The sequence below is a fragment of the Danio aesculapii genome, chromosome 17 (assembly GCF_903798145.1).
Source record: "Danio aesculapii chromosome 17, fDanAes4.1, whole genome shotgun sequence".
In the NCBI taxonomy this organism is placed as follows: Eukaryota; Metazoa; Chordata; class Actinopteri; order Cypriniformes; family Danionidae; genus Danio; species Danio aesculapii.
This window is the reverse complement of record NC_079451.1, coordinates 43,274,252-43,286,751: the sequence shown is the minus strand read 5'-3', so window position 1 is coordinate 43,286,751 and position 12,500 is coordinate 43,274,252. Positions and strand designations below refer to the sequence as shown.

The 12,500-nt window shown below is 37.3% G+C and overlaps 1 protein-coding gene across 3 annotated transcripts in view; it reads left to right on the top strand.

Annotated features, from left to right (window-relative positions):
- Positions 1 to 12,500, top strand: part of LOC130244215 (neuronal PAS domain-containing protein 3) — a 620,066-nt gene that overhangs the window by 494,714 nt on the left and 112,852 nt on the right. The window lies entirely within an intron of this gene.

The following is a 12,500-nucleotide window of genomic DNA, read 5'->3' as shown; positions in this document are numbered from 1 at the left end:
TCTTTTTTAATCATTTAATTTAATAAAATTTTTATTTTATTCTTGATTTGCATGTTTTCATAGACAATAAATACAACTAAACTCCTTTATTATGATACGCAGCTGCATATTGAGTTTTGATCCATTGATCTTGAAGCTGTAGATTCAGTATTATTTATGTTGTGTGTTCTTTAGTTAGTTATTTATTTTGTTTGCCCATCTGTTTATTTATTTATCCTCAAAGCAGTGTTGATTTCTATGTTACTCTGTGTTGCACCAAGTGGTCAATATGATGCTCAGAGAAGGTGAAAGGGCCTTAGAGAGTTGGCCAAAACTGTGTGTGTGTGTGCACGTCTCTGTGTGTGGTCCTGGTATTCATCAAATATTATGATTGTTCCCCTTAAGTACAATAATATTAGTCTTTTTTTTTTTTTCTTTGTGGAGACTTTGAACTGATAAACCACACAGAATGAACAATTTTCAACAGTAGAAAATGTAATAATGCACAATGTTTCCTGTTAAGGATTGTTTAGGGGTATATACAGTCCTGTGTGTATAGTACTTGTATTCAAATGTTCCTTCAAGTACAATAATACCAGTATTTTTTACCTTGTGGGGACATTTATGTTGGTCCCTATAAGGAAAACGATTCATAAATCATGCAGAATTAAGTATTTTGTACAGTGTTTTTGGTAAGATTTGGGTTTAGAGTAACGCCCCATTCATGAAATTCCATAACAGTTCTCGGGTTCGGAATTTATGGAGAGATTACCCATCCTTACAATTACATCTGTAGGAAATAGTCCCCATAAAACGTGAAAACCCAACACATGTGTGTATGCGTGTTAATGGCATGTGTGACATGATATGGCTGATGAGTGTCTTCCGCTCGGCCCCAAACTCTCCAGAGGCCGCGGCACTGTAACACAGGCTTACCCTGCTCCCGAATTTAATTAGACGAATTGTATGGCAGGGATGAAAAGAGGTGACATTCCTCATTGGAATTCCTTTCAGGGCTCTTATAGACTTTGCCTTCCAAATGTTCCCATTTTCATTGTGTTGTACTGATGATAATTTAAGTATTAGGGGAAAATCCATTTATAAATTAAACAAAATGACTTGATATCCATCAGTCCCCGAGTTCATCAAGCTGTTCAAACATGAGGGAGATTGGCTGGTCGGCCCGGGTCTTCCGAGAGCTTCAGTAATTAGATCTGCCAAGGATTTATTCTTTGCTGATTGGAGCTTTAAATTAATTGAAGTTCCACATTTGTGGTTTTGTCCTTTTCGTGGCGTTCTCTTTTCCTTTTTTTTTCTTCTAGTGGGCAGAAATTTCACACTGGCAGACTCTAAGTGTGTGTGTGTGTGTGTGTGTGTGTGTGTGTGTGTGTGTGTGTGTGTGTGTGTGTGTGTGTCTTTAATGCTTAGAAGGCTGGTCTGATGCTGAGATTTATTTGTGTACACACAGAATCATTAAAAATGTGCTTTACACTCAGATAAAGGGCACTACGGTCTGTCTTCTAACACCAGAGCTTCATTTATAAATGATGAGGAATTGAGTCTCATGCTGTGCAACAAGTTCTTGGTGCTCATTTTTGAGGATAAAACGTGCATTTATGATGTGCTAACTAGACCAAATTGGATTACAATCATTAAAGCAAAGCCGACAAGATGAGAATTGGGGGCAGCACGCTGGCTCAGTGGTTAGCAATGTCACCTCATAGCAAGAAGGTCGCTGGTTCAACTCCAGGCTGGGTTAGTTGGCATTTCTGTGTGGAGTTTGCATGTTCTTCCCTTGTTCCTGTGGGTTCTGTTTCCCCCACAATCCAAAGACTGTTGGTGAATTGGGCAACCCAGGCTCATTCTGACTACGTACCCCTAAATACATTTCTGGAGAGCGCCAAATATGTCACAGGAGCTACGTTTTTTTTTGCAGTTTTTGTTTTCGCGAGTCCACCAGAGGCCACTGTCCATGCTTTTTCAGATCTCAAATTTCTTTCGTGAGTGCCATTCGGGCCTGCTGTTCTCACGTAAATCCACCAGAGGCCGCTGTCGACTGACTGACTGAACAACTGACTTATCCTCCCACCCTTCCTCTTCCCTAAACACAACCAATAGCATTTCATAAAGCACCGATTGACGAGCACCTACCCACTTCCCTAAACCCAACCAATAGTGTTTTCAAAAGCAATCCAGAAAAAGAAAAGCACTTACGTCAGCCTGATTTTTACCATGTTTTCAGATTTTACCACATTCTCACCCTGTTATTTACTTGTTTACTTTACCTGCTTTATGGACCCGTTCTTCACCGAACTCGAACCCTGTTGTCGCAGTCAACACCGCTTTGCATCTCAAGTCCGCCAACGTGTGTGTTGAGCTACTGGACAAATTGGTAACAGCAGAAAAGCCATCGATTTCCGTAAGTAAGCAGTCAGCTGGTAAGCATGAAAAGGAACGGCATCATAATACTCCGTCTTAAAGACAAAATGCAGTCATAATGTAACAATACGATAGTGACAATGGAGGTAAGGAACCAAACGCAGAGTCTTTATTTAGACAGAGTGGTCAGGCAAGCAATAGTCAAGCACAGAAGCAAACAGTATCATTTGGGCAATCCAAAAGAGAAGTCAAAAACAGGCAAAGAGGTCGGTTCAGGCGGCTAACATCGAAATTGATAAACAAAGCAAAGAACTAAACACGGCAAGTCAAGGACAAACGCTTCGTAATGTGTACAGAAACAAGACTCAGCAACTAGTGTGAGGGAGTGAGGTGTATTTATAGTCCTGGGAATCAGTAATGACAAGCTTCAGCTGTGTGTAGTCAGGGAAAATCAGAACAGGTGTGTGTGTGAGGTGCATGACAGGATTTGTAGTCCATTTGGTGGCAGATTTGAAGATCTCCAGCGAACTGCAGTAGCTAGAAAAGCGAATTATGTAGCCAGAAGTACCTATGTGTTACAGTCACCAGTGGTCTACAGTAGCTAGATCACTGGTGACTGTAACGCATACATACTTCTGGCTACATAATTTGCGATCTCCAGAAATGTATATAGGGCTACGTTTTCAGAATGAGCCTATGTTGGAATTGGATGAACTAAATTTGGCGAAGTGTGTGAATGTGAGAGTGTATGGGTGTTTCCCAGTACTGGGTTGCAGCTGGAAGGGCATCCACTGCGTAAAACATACTTTATGCTAGAATAGTTGGTGGTTCATTCCGCAGTGATGACCCTTAAAAAATAAGGGACTAAGCCAAAGGGAAATGATTGAATGAAAGATGAGAGCTGGTCTTGATAAACAACTTTTGTGAAACTCAACTTCTCTCACCAAACTACTGTGTTCCCTGAACAACCTTGCATTCACTCCCAAACCTATTGTTTAAGGTGAGAGGGAAAGCTTTATTTTAGTTTTGTGAGCAAAACAAAGTTACATGGAGGATCACAATACTCTTGCAAAAGGCAAGGTTTCTTTGGGAGACTGCAGTACACTTGCGAGACGAGGGGAAATTTTGTGAGGATTGCAATACTCCTTGTGAAAGAAGCTGAAGGTTCTTGGGGCATTGCGATACTGTAGATGAAGATGGAAATACTGAATGCAAATATTCTTGGAGTTTTCTTAGAATCACAGTACTCAAATGAGAAGGCAACTTTTTGGGCGGATTTACTATAATGAAAGGAAGTTTAAGGGATCGCAATACTCATAAGACAACATTTCTTGGGAAGGGGGGTTGCAGTACTCTTTGTGAAAAAAAAGGGGAAGTTTCTTTGGGGATTGCAACACTCTTCTTTGAAAGAAAAATCACATTTTTGCATGGATCATAGTAATCTTGTGAGAGAGTGTTTTATAGGAGGATACAAATATTTTGCTATAGAATGCAAGCTTTGGTGGCTCAGTGGTTTGCACTATTGCCTCATAGCAAGAAGGTTGCTGGTTCGAGTCCCGGCTGAGCCAGTTGGCATTTCTGTGTGGAGTTTGCATGTTCTCCCCATTTTGGCGTGGATTTCCTCCGGGTGCTCCAGTTTCCCCCACAGTCCAAAGACATGTTGTATAGGTGAATTGAATAAGTTAAATTGGCCATAGTGTATGAGCGTGTGTGTGAATGAGAGAGTTCCGCTGTGGTGACCCCTGATAAATAAGGGACTGAATTAATAAAGAAGTCCAAACTTTCTTTCGGGGGGGGGGGGGGGTCACAATATCCTTGTGAGCGAAGATGAAGCTTCTTGTGGATCACAAATCTTAGGAAGCAAATCTAAGCCAGCTATGAGGTCACAGAGATCTGGATGTTCAAAAACAAAATTTGAAGTTCTTTAAAAATGTATTTAAAATCATGTCGTTGAACAAATTAACATCTCTGGCTCTCAGCAAATCTCAGACACAGGCTGAGTGACGGAGCTCCAGAGAGTACAAATACAGCCGCCCCCACTCCTCCATGTTGCCAGGTCTAATTATTATACCCATTGCATTGTTGGACTTATTTTAACAAAGTAATTGAGGCATTAATAACATGGGGGGAAAGGACAGTGGAATTAGCAAATCCATATTCAATTTGTAAAATACAATATTTAAACTAATTTGTTATATTTTTGGGAGACTGCTTTTGTTTTTTGTAGCAATATCTGGCAACACTGCATCGCAAGCACTTAAACTGACAGGTGGCAATCAAACAAGACACTACATTCAGTAAGACAAACACAATTATCGTTCTACGAAAATCATCAAACGCTATCAAACACTAGCATAATAATCCTTGGAAAACAGATCTGTAGAAGAGCAGGAATTAAAACACTGGCCAGGATAAAGGCTGTATGCTGTTTTATCAAGTTTAGTAGTTAGTTAGCCATATACATTAGAATTTCTGAATCAAATTAAACTGCATATGTTTTATTTGTAGCCCCTATTATAGCTTAATTTTTGGGAGGTCAGCGGTAGCTGTGTCTAAACTGTTATGGTTAGCGTTCCTCAATTATCTACTGCCAGTAGATATCACAACTACACCTGCAATTTGCAGCAGTTCCACAAACAGTATAGTCTTTGATGGTTCACTTTTGTTTTTTCCTACCTGCAGTCTTTGATGCCAGCCGAAAATGCCATTGAAATGAATAGGAATAATAGTACTTTTTCTCCGGGTATTGTAGTCCACCTAGGGACACCAACTCTCTTTCTCTCTGAAAGAATGACAGGCTGATCGTTGTTTAAAATATAGTCGAGCATATCACCTCATATGTCCACTCTTTCTCCTCTTTCTGCCTATGATGTCACTTATTTTCAACTGCTCGACCTGCGGAGTAAATTGTGTTATCATCATCCTATTTTAAATATCTGGCAGTGTGAAGGGAAAGCGTGTTTTTTCCTCTCATCACTGTCTCCATCTCTCTCTCAAGGGCACGACATGCCAGCAATAAAGCAGTAAGCGCGCCGGTATTTTTCTTGAAGATCGTAATCCTGCTGTTTGTCAACAAGAGGCTTTTTGATGAGCGTGAAAAGCAGCCCCCGTTTGCGCATTAATAAAAGGAAACGATTGAAGCTTCATTTGCAACGAGATGAATTTGGAAACAGACGCGCGTGCCGGTGACATCTGTCCGATCGGCTCTGGCACACAGAGCATATCACTTGCCACACTGCTTTAGTTACTGTTCAGCTTATTCATTCGGTTTAAAGGAGCAATTCATTTAGCAATTTTGAGATATTTTCTGTTTATTTAATGGCCGACATGAGGGAAGTCCTGTAAAATTGGAATTAAGTGGAGTCTTTATTTTTTATTATGATTATGTGTTGTTGTAGTAGTAGTAGTAGTCGTAGTTGTAGTCGAAGTTATCGTAGTAGTCGTAGTAGTTGCTGTTAGAGCTGAAGATCTTTTCCTTAACCCAAAGAAAACCGATGGGACCCGACGGTTCAGGTGGGTTCGGGCTTAATTTCTATAATTTTAGACGGGGTCGGGCCAGGCTTGGGCTTATGCAGTAAATGTGATGCATTTCGATTAGCGCGAGAAAGTAATCAAATCGTTTGTTACAACATTAAAATCCATCCCTGCTAAGGTGAAACAAATGATGACAGAGAAGTCAAAAAGAGCGAATTTTGACCACGTTTAGGCCAGCCCCAGTTCCAAAAGAACAGTCATTCTAGCCGCCAAGGTATTTCATCAGTCGCTCATTCACTGCGTATTACGGTAGAGCGCTAAACAGCAATGTACAGCAAATTGACAGGAAAAATGGCGAGTTCATTCGCTATTGAAACCACTGTCATGGAAAATTAAATGAATGTTCTGGTGGATTAAATTAAATGAATGGCTGGTGGAAGATGAACAAACAATCCTACCCAAAACTTAAACCTTAATTTTTAATCAAAATTAAAAATTAAAAAATTTGCCAGATCAGTACTATGCATCCTGGCCTGTAGCACCAGTGAAAGGATGTTCAGTGCTGCTTTAAACTGCGCTAAAGTCATGCACAGTGGATTCAATAATGTTCCTCCACAAAAACACATCCTAATCTTGGTGAGTAAGGATTTTCAAATTATAATTGTATTTTAATTAAACCATAAATGCATAATGTAGACAGAGTATATAGGCTAATATTGGCATTATTCTTTTATTACTCAGCTTCATCGTCGCCTTAAGGCCAGATTGTGTAGAGAAGTGTCGAAACAAATCCCACAGGGCCTTTATCTTAATTTGGTTATTGCCAAATACCTGTCATAATTTAGAATTTATTTTAATTTAATTTGTAAAAAAAGACTTAGTATTATTGGTGTGTTGGCCAATTTAAAGGCTAAGTGTATGTACCTAAAGCTGTCAATCAAAATGTACCTGTCGTAGTAGTAGTAAAAGTCGTAGTAGTTGTCATAGTTGTAGTCACAGACATCGTAGTAGTCATAGCAGTTGCTGTAGTATTCGTAGTAGTAATAGTAGTCGTAGCCGTAGTTGCCATAGTAGTTCATAGGTCATAGTAGTCGCTGTAGTAATAGTCATAGTAGTAGTAGATGTAGTAGTAGTTGTAGCAGTCGTAGTAGTAGCCGTTGTCGCCATCGTAGTTGTAGTAGACGTAATCACCATAGCAGTCATAATATTCATAGTAGTAGTAGTAGTAGTAGTAGTAGTAGTAGTAGTAGTTGTAGTCGTAGTAGTCATTGTAGTAGCCGTAGTCACCATTGTAGTAGTCATAGTCGTGGTCATAGTAGTAGTAGTTGTAGTATTAGCCGTAGTTGCCATAGTAGTTGTAGTCGTAGTAGTAATAGTCATAGTTGTTGTAGTCGTAGTCATCGTAGTAGTAGTCGTCGTAGTCATAGCCGTAGTAGTTGTAGTCATAGTAGTAGTACTAGTAGTAATTGTCATAGTAGTAGTCGAGGTAATAGTGGTAGCAGTCGTAGTAGTGGTAGCCGTAGTCGCCATAGTAGTCATAGTCGTTGTAGTTGTAGTCGCTGTATTAGTCATAGTAGTAGTAGTAGTCGTAGTAGACGTAATCACCATAGCAGTTGTAGTATTCGTAGTAGTAGTAGTAGTTGTAGTCATAGTAGTAGCCGTAGTCACCGTAGTAGTCATAGTCATAGTAGTCGTCATGGTAGTTGCCTTAGTCGTCGTAGTAGTAGTAGTTGTAGCCGTAGTTGCCTTAGTAGTCGTAGAAGTCTCCGTAGTAGTCGTGATAGTTGTAGTAGTCATAGTAGTAGTAGTTGTAGTCGAAGTCCTAGTCGTAATAGTAGTTGTATTTGTATGGGGAAGTCAATAGTTACAGGTTTTCAGCATTCTTCAAAATATCTGCTTTGGTGTTCAACAGGAGAAAGAAAGTTTTGGAAACACTCGAAGGTGAGTCAATTTTCATTTTTGCGTGAACTGTCCCCTGTAACACTCGAAATAAACAAAAAAGATACTTTGGTTTTATTTCCATTACAGCAGACTGACGATGACCAGTGTAATGTACAGTATATGTCAACATGCATGCGCGAAACAAGCGCTGTGGCATTAAACATTGATCAGGAGAAGGAGACACTCTAAATAAAGGAGAAAAAGCGTGAGTGTTGCTGGCGATGGGCAGCGTCTCCCGCAGGGTCAGACCTTTGATTTGTGTGGATTCTCCTCCGGCCTTTAACAGGTGTCTGCTTCTGCGCCTGACATTTCAAATGCAAATACAGCACTTTTCCACCAGGCCTCTGAATGTGAAGTCCTGTCAGAGCAGAGGAGAAGCTCCAGCACAACACACACACACACACACACATCTGGGATGCACAAACACGCTCAGTTGACTGGTAAAGGCTGGAGTGAGTCGTCAATTCTAATGGTCAATAGGAAGATGACTTTTGATTCACTTTTGGTCATTTCTGCCGATTGTGGTTGATTAATATCATTTACAATTCTAAATGGGGTATACGCACACAGCTTGTGTTTCTCCCCAATGTGACTTTTTCAGTTTTATATGGTTCCTTTTACAGCATCGATGTTGTAATGTAATAAAAATATAATCAGTTAAATAGACTTAAGCATTTATTTAGTTGTTCAAGCGTAAAAACGAGATGAAAATCTGTGTAGACACATGCGCCATCAGGATCAGCAGGCAAACACAGAAACTCCATTGAATATACTGAGGTAAAATAAATGTTCATATTTTAAAGACATGGCGGGGAAAAACAGAATTTTCTGAGACCCTCTTTATATCGTATATAAATCAGGCAGCAAAGATCGTAGATTTTTTTTAAAGAAAACCTTAAACAAGGTGATTTTGTAACGGCTACAGTTCACCAGAAGCGTTTGACCCAGGTTACTGAGAATTGAAAGTCCTTCTGCATATATTATTGTGGCCATACAACAGTTTTATTTATTTATTTATTTATTTATTTATTTATTTATTTATTTATTTATTTATTTATTTATTTATTTATTTATTTATTTATTTATTTATTTATTATTCATGGTTTATTAATTTATTATCCACAGTATTTTATTTATTTATTTATTTATTTATTTATTTATTTATTTATTTATTTATTTATTTATTTATGTATTTATTTATTTATTTATTTATTTATTTATTTATTATACACTTTACTGGATTTATTACTATTATTAAATATTTTTATGACTATTTATTTATTTTTTCCTTTAAGTTTAACTTCAACTTATTTTCTCATTGATCATTTTCTAACCAAAAAATTTCATCTATTTATTAATTAATTTATTTATTTGACATTTTACTGGATTTATTATTATCATTATCATATTATATCATCATTATCATCATATTATATATATTTTAGGTATTTAAATAAAATTATTTACAAAACAAGTATTTTATTATTCAAATTATTATTCATATTATTATTCGTATTATTATTCATATTCATATTCTTATTATTTTTATTATTATTATTATTATTATTATTATTATTATTATTATTATTATTATTATTATTATTATTATTATTATTATTAAATTGTTTATTGGGATCATTTATTACTCTTAATATTTTAATGACCATAAAACTATAGATATTGTTTTTTAATAGATATAAGTTTTAAATTAATTCAATTCAATTCACCTTTATTTGTATAGCGCTTATACGATGTAGATTGTGTCAAAGCAGCTTCACATAAAAGGTCACAGTAAATAGGAACAGTGTAGTTCAGTTTGTAGTGTTTAAGTTCAGTTCAGTTTAGCTCAGTTCAGTGTGGTTTAATAATCACTACTGAGAGTCCAAATATTGAAGAGCAAATCCAACGATGCGCAGTAATTGTGATCATTAACCTTTTTTAATGATATTTTAAAATGAGCATGTTTGCTAAACATAATTCTTTCTTTTCTTTTTAGGAATGGGGTCTGCGTGAAATGTAAATATTGGTTTTACTCTATAAAGTTACTATAAGATTTTTTCCAAATAAAAATATTGTCATTTAGAGTTTTTTGTTTTCTTTCAAAGATGTTAGATAGTTCGAATATAAATGTTTCAATTCTTGTTGTTGTTATGATTGAAAAATCCAAGTTTTTCCACCAAATATTGATTTCTAAAATATTGGTGTTGCTTAAAACATTGAGTCATTAAATTAATTATTTAAAAAATGAATACAAATAAATAAATGCAAGAATTTTTTTTGTTATTTTATGCAAAAACATTTTTAAGACATATTATTTTAAACATATTTTAAATATATTAAGATATATTTTAATCCTCTAAATAACATTTTTATTTCAACTTTGAAAGAAATGTCGTCAACACAAAAATTATGTTAATCTCAAACACAGAATTATAAATGAGAATCCAGAGCAACAGAATTTTCATGCAGACTCTTTTGTTATTATTTTTTATTTTAGGCTACGTTCACACTGCAGGCAAATGTTCTGATTTTTTTGACCACATGTGCCTCAGATCTGTTTTCGTCTTGACGGTGTGAACAGACCAAACCGCATTGATTCTTTTCACTTTAGATTTGTGCCACTTTCATATAGTATAAAATAAGACACAGATGTTTTGCAATGCGACCGCAGTGTGAAGGGTTATGTCGGACTTCATGTGGCTTTTACATAATCTTTGAGCGACATGCGCAGGGCCAGATTAACCAATGGGCATTATGGGCACAGGCCCAGGGGCCCGTGTGCACTTGGGGCCCTTGCGGAGATGGAAAAAAAATGCAGATTTTGGAGTGTCTATTTAGACTAAGTGCAAATAGCGCACCTCGTTGGAATAAGCTAGTTGAGTTATTCCCGCCCTTCTCCATTTGATTGACAGAGACAAAATAAATAAAGAGCGTAACCAACAGCAGTGTGAGTGGCGTAGCTCGTAAAGTAAAAAACTAAAACTAAACTTCTCTGACCACATTTCTAGAACTGCTCGATCTTGCAGATTCGCACTCTATAACATCAGAAAGGTCCGACCCTTCCTATCTGAACATACAGCTCAACTCATTGTTCGAGCTCTTGTTCTCTCCAAACTGGATTATTGCAACTCTCTACTAGCCGGGCTTCCAGCTAATTCTATCAAACCTCTTCAGCTGCTTCAGAACGCAGCAGCACGAGTGGTCTTTGATGAACCCAAAAGAGCACATGTCACTCCGCTACTCACCCGTTTGCACTGGCTGCCAGTTTCTGCTCGCATCAAATTCAAAGCTCTGATGTTTGCTTACAAAGCGACCTCTGCCTCTGCTCCTTCTTATCTGCTCTCACTTCTGCAGATGTATGTGCCCTCCAGAAACTTGCGTTCTGTGAATGAATGTCGCCTCGTTGTTCCATCCCTAAGAGGGAAGAAATCATTTTCCCGAACTCTCACATTCAATCTGCCCAGTTGGTGGAATGAACTCCCTAACTACATCAGAACAGCAGAGTCACTTGCTGTCTTCAAGAAACGGCTAAAAACTCAACTGTTTAGTCTCCACTTTCCTTCCTAATCTTAACTGCCTCTCTGGCTATACCACTAACTGTACTCTCTCTCTCTCTCTCTCTCTCTCTCTCTCTCTCTCTAAAAAAAAAAACACATTACTAATGCTTTGCTTCTTAGACTTTACACACCTGAAACTTGTCTATAGCACTTGTTCACTGCTGCTCTTATAGTTGTGTAAATTGCTTCCTTGTCCTCATTTGTAAGTCGCTTTGGATAAGAGCGTCTGCTAAATGACTAAATGGAAATGGAAATGTAAAGCGCATGGCAACATGTTTTGATGCGATCGATCATGAACCTCATTCGAATCCAGCGTCTGATGAAAACGTTCTTCATTTTTTACTCATTACATATCAGATTTTGCCTACTCTTCATCACTAGGAAGTCAAGTAGGGATCATTAATAAGTGTGTGTATTATGGAGGACTCAGATTCATAGAACTGGTTTGGAAAGGTGTTATATCCTTAAATATTATAATATTATATTAAATCATATGCATTATAAGTTTGTAGAAGTTATACATTAAAAATACCCTTAAATATATATTTTTAGTACTGCTTCAGTGAACTTAAACAAGTATATTAAAATCCATTAATTTTCATAAGTTGTATTAGTATATTTTTTTTAAGTGTGCTTTAAATGCTTTAAAAATAAGTTAAATCTTTGTAGACTGGAAATATATGTACTGTATATTATTTATATTAAAAATGCGAGCAATACATTATAGATTCATTTTATTTAAAAAATATTATATTAATGTTATTTTTTTATTCAACTGTAGGGGTGCAGCCAGGTAGGGGGTCTGCAAGACATTGTGCCCAGGGGCATCTGAATTCTTAATCAGGGCCTGGACATGCGTCATCATTCTATTCTGCAGACATCATCTGCTCCTCAGCAGCATAGTAGAACGGCACACAGGGCAAAAACTTTACCACAGAAAGTTGGTTGTTCATTTTGAAAAGGATTTTGAGGGCAAAACTGGTGCTTGTTAACGATTGGGGCACTGGTTGATCAAGAAGTTTGAAGAGCGTTGGGCAGTGTTGCGGATAGGGGAACCGTGCACAAAGGAAGGGGCACTTTCACCTTAAGGGCTAACTTTCTCTGCGGCTTTAATCATTAACCCTCACTACAACGGTGGTCACAAAAAGATGTGCACACGGTTGTCAAAAA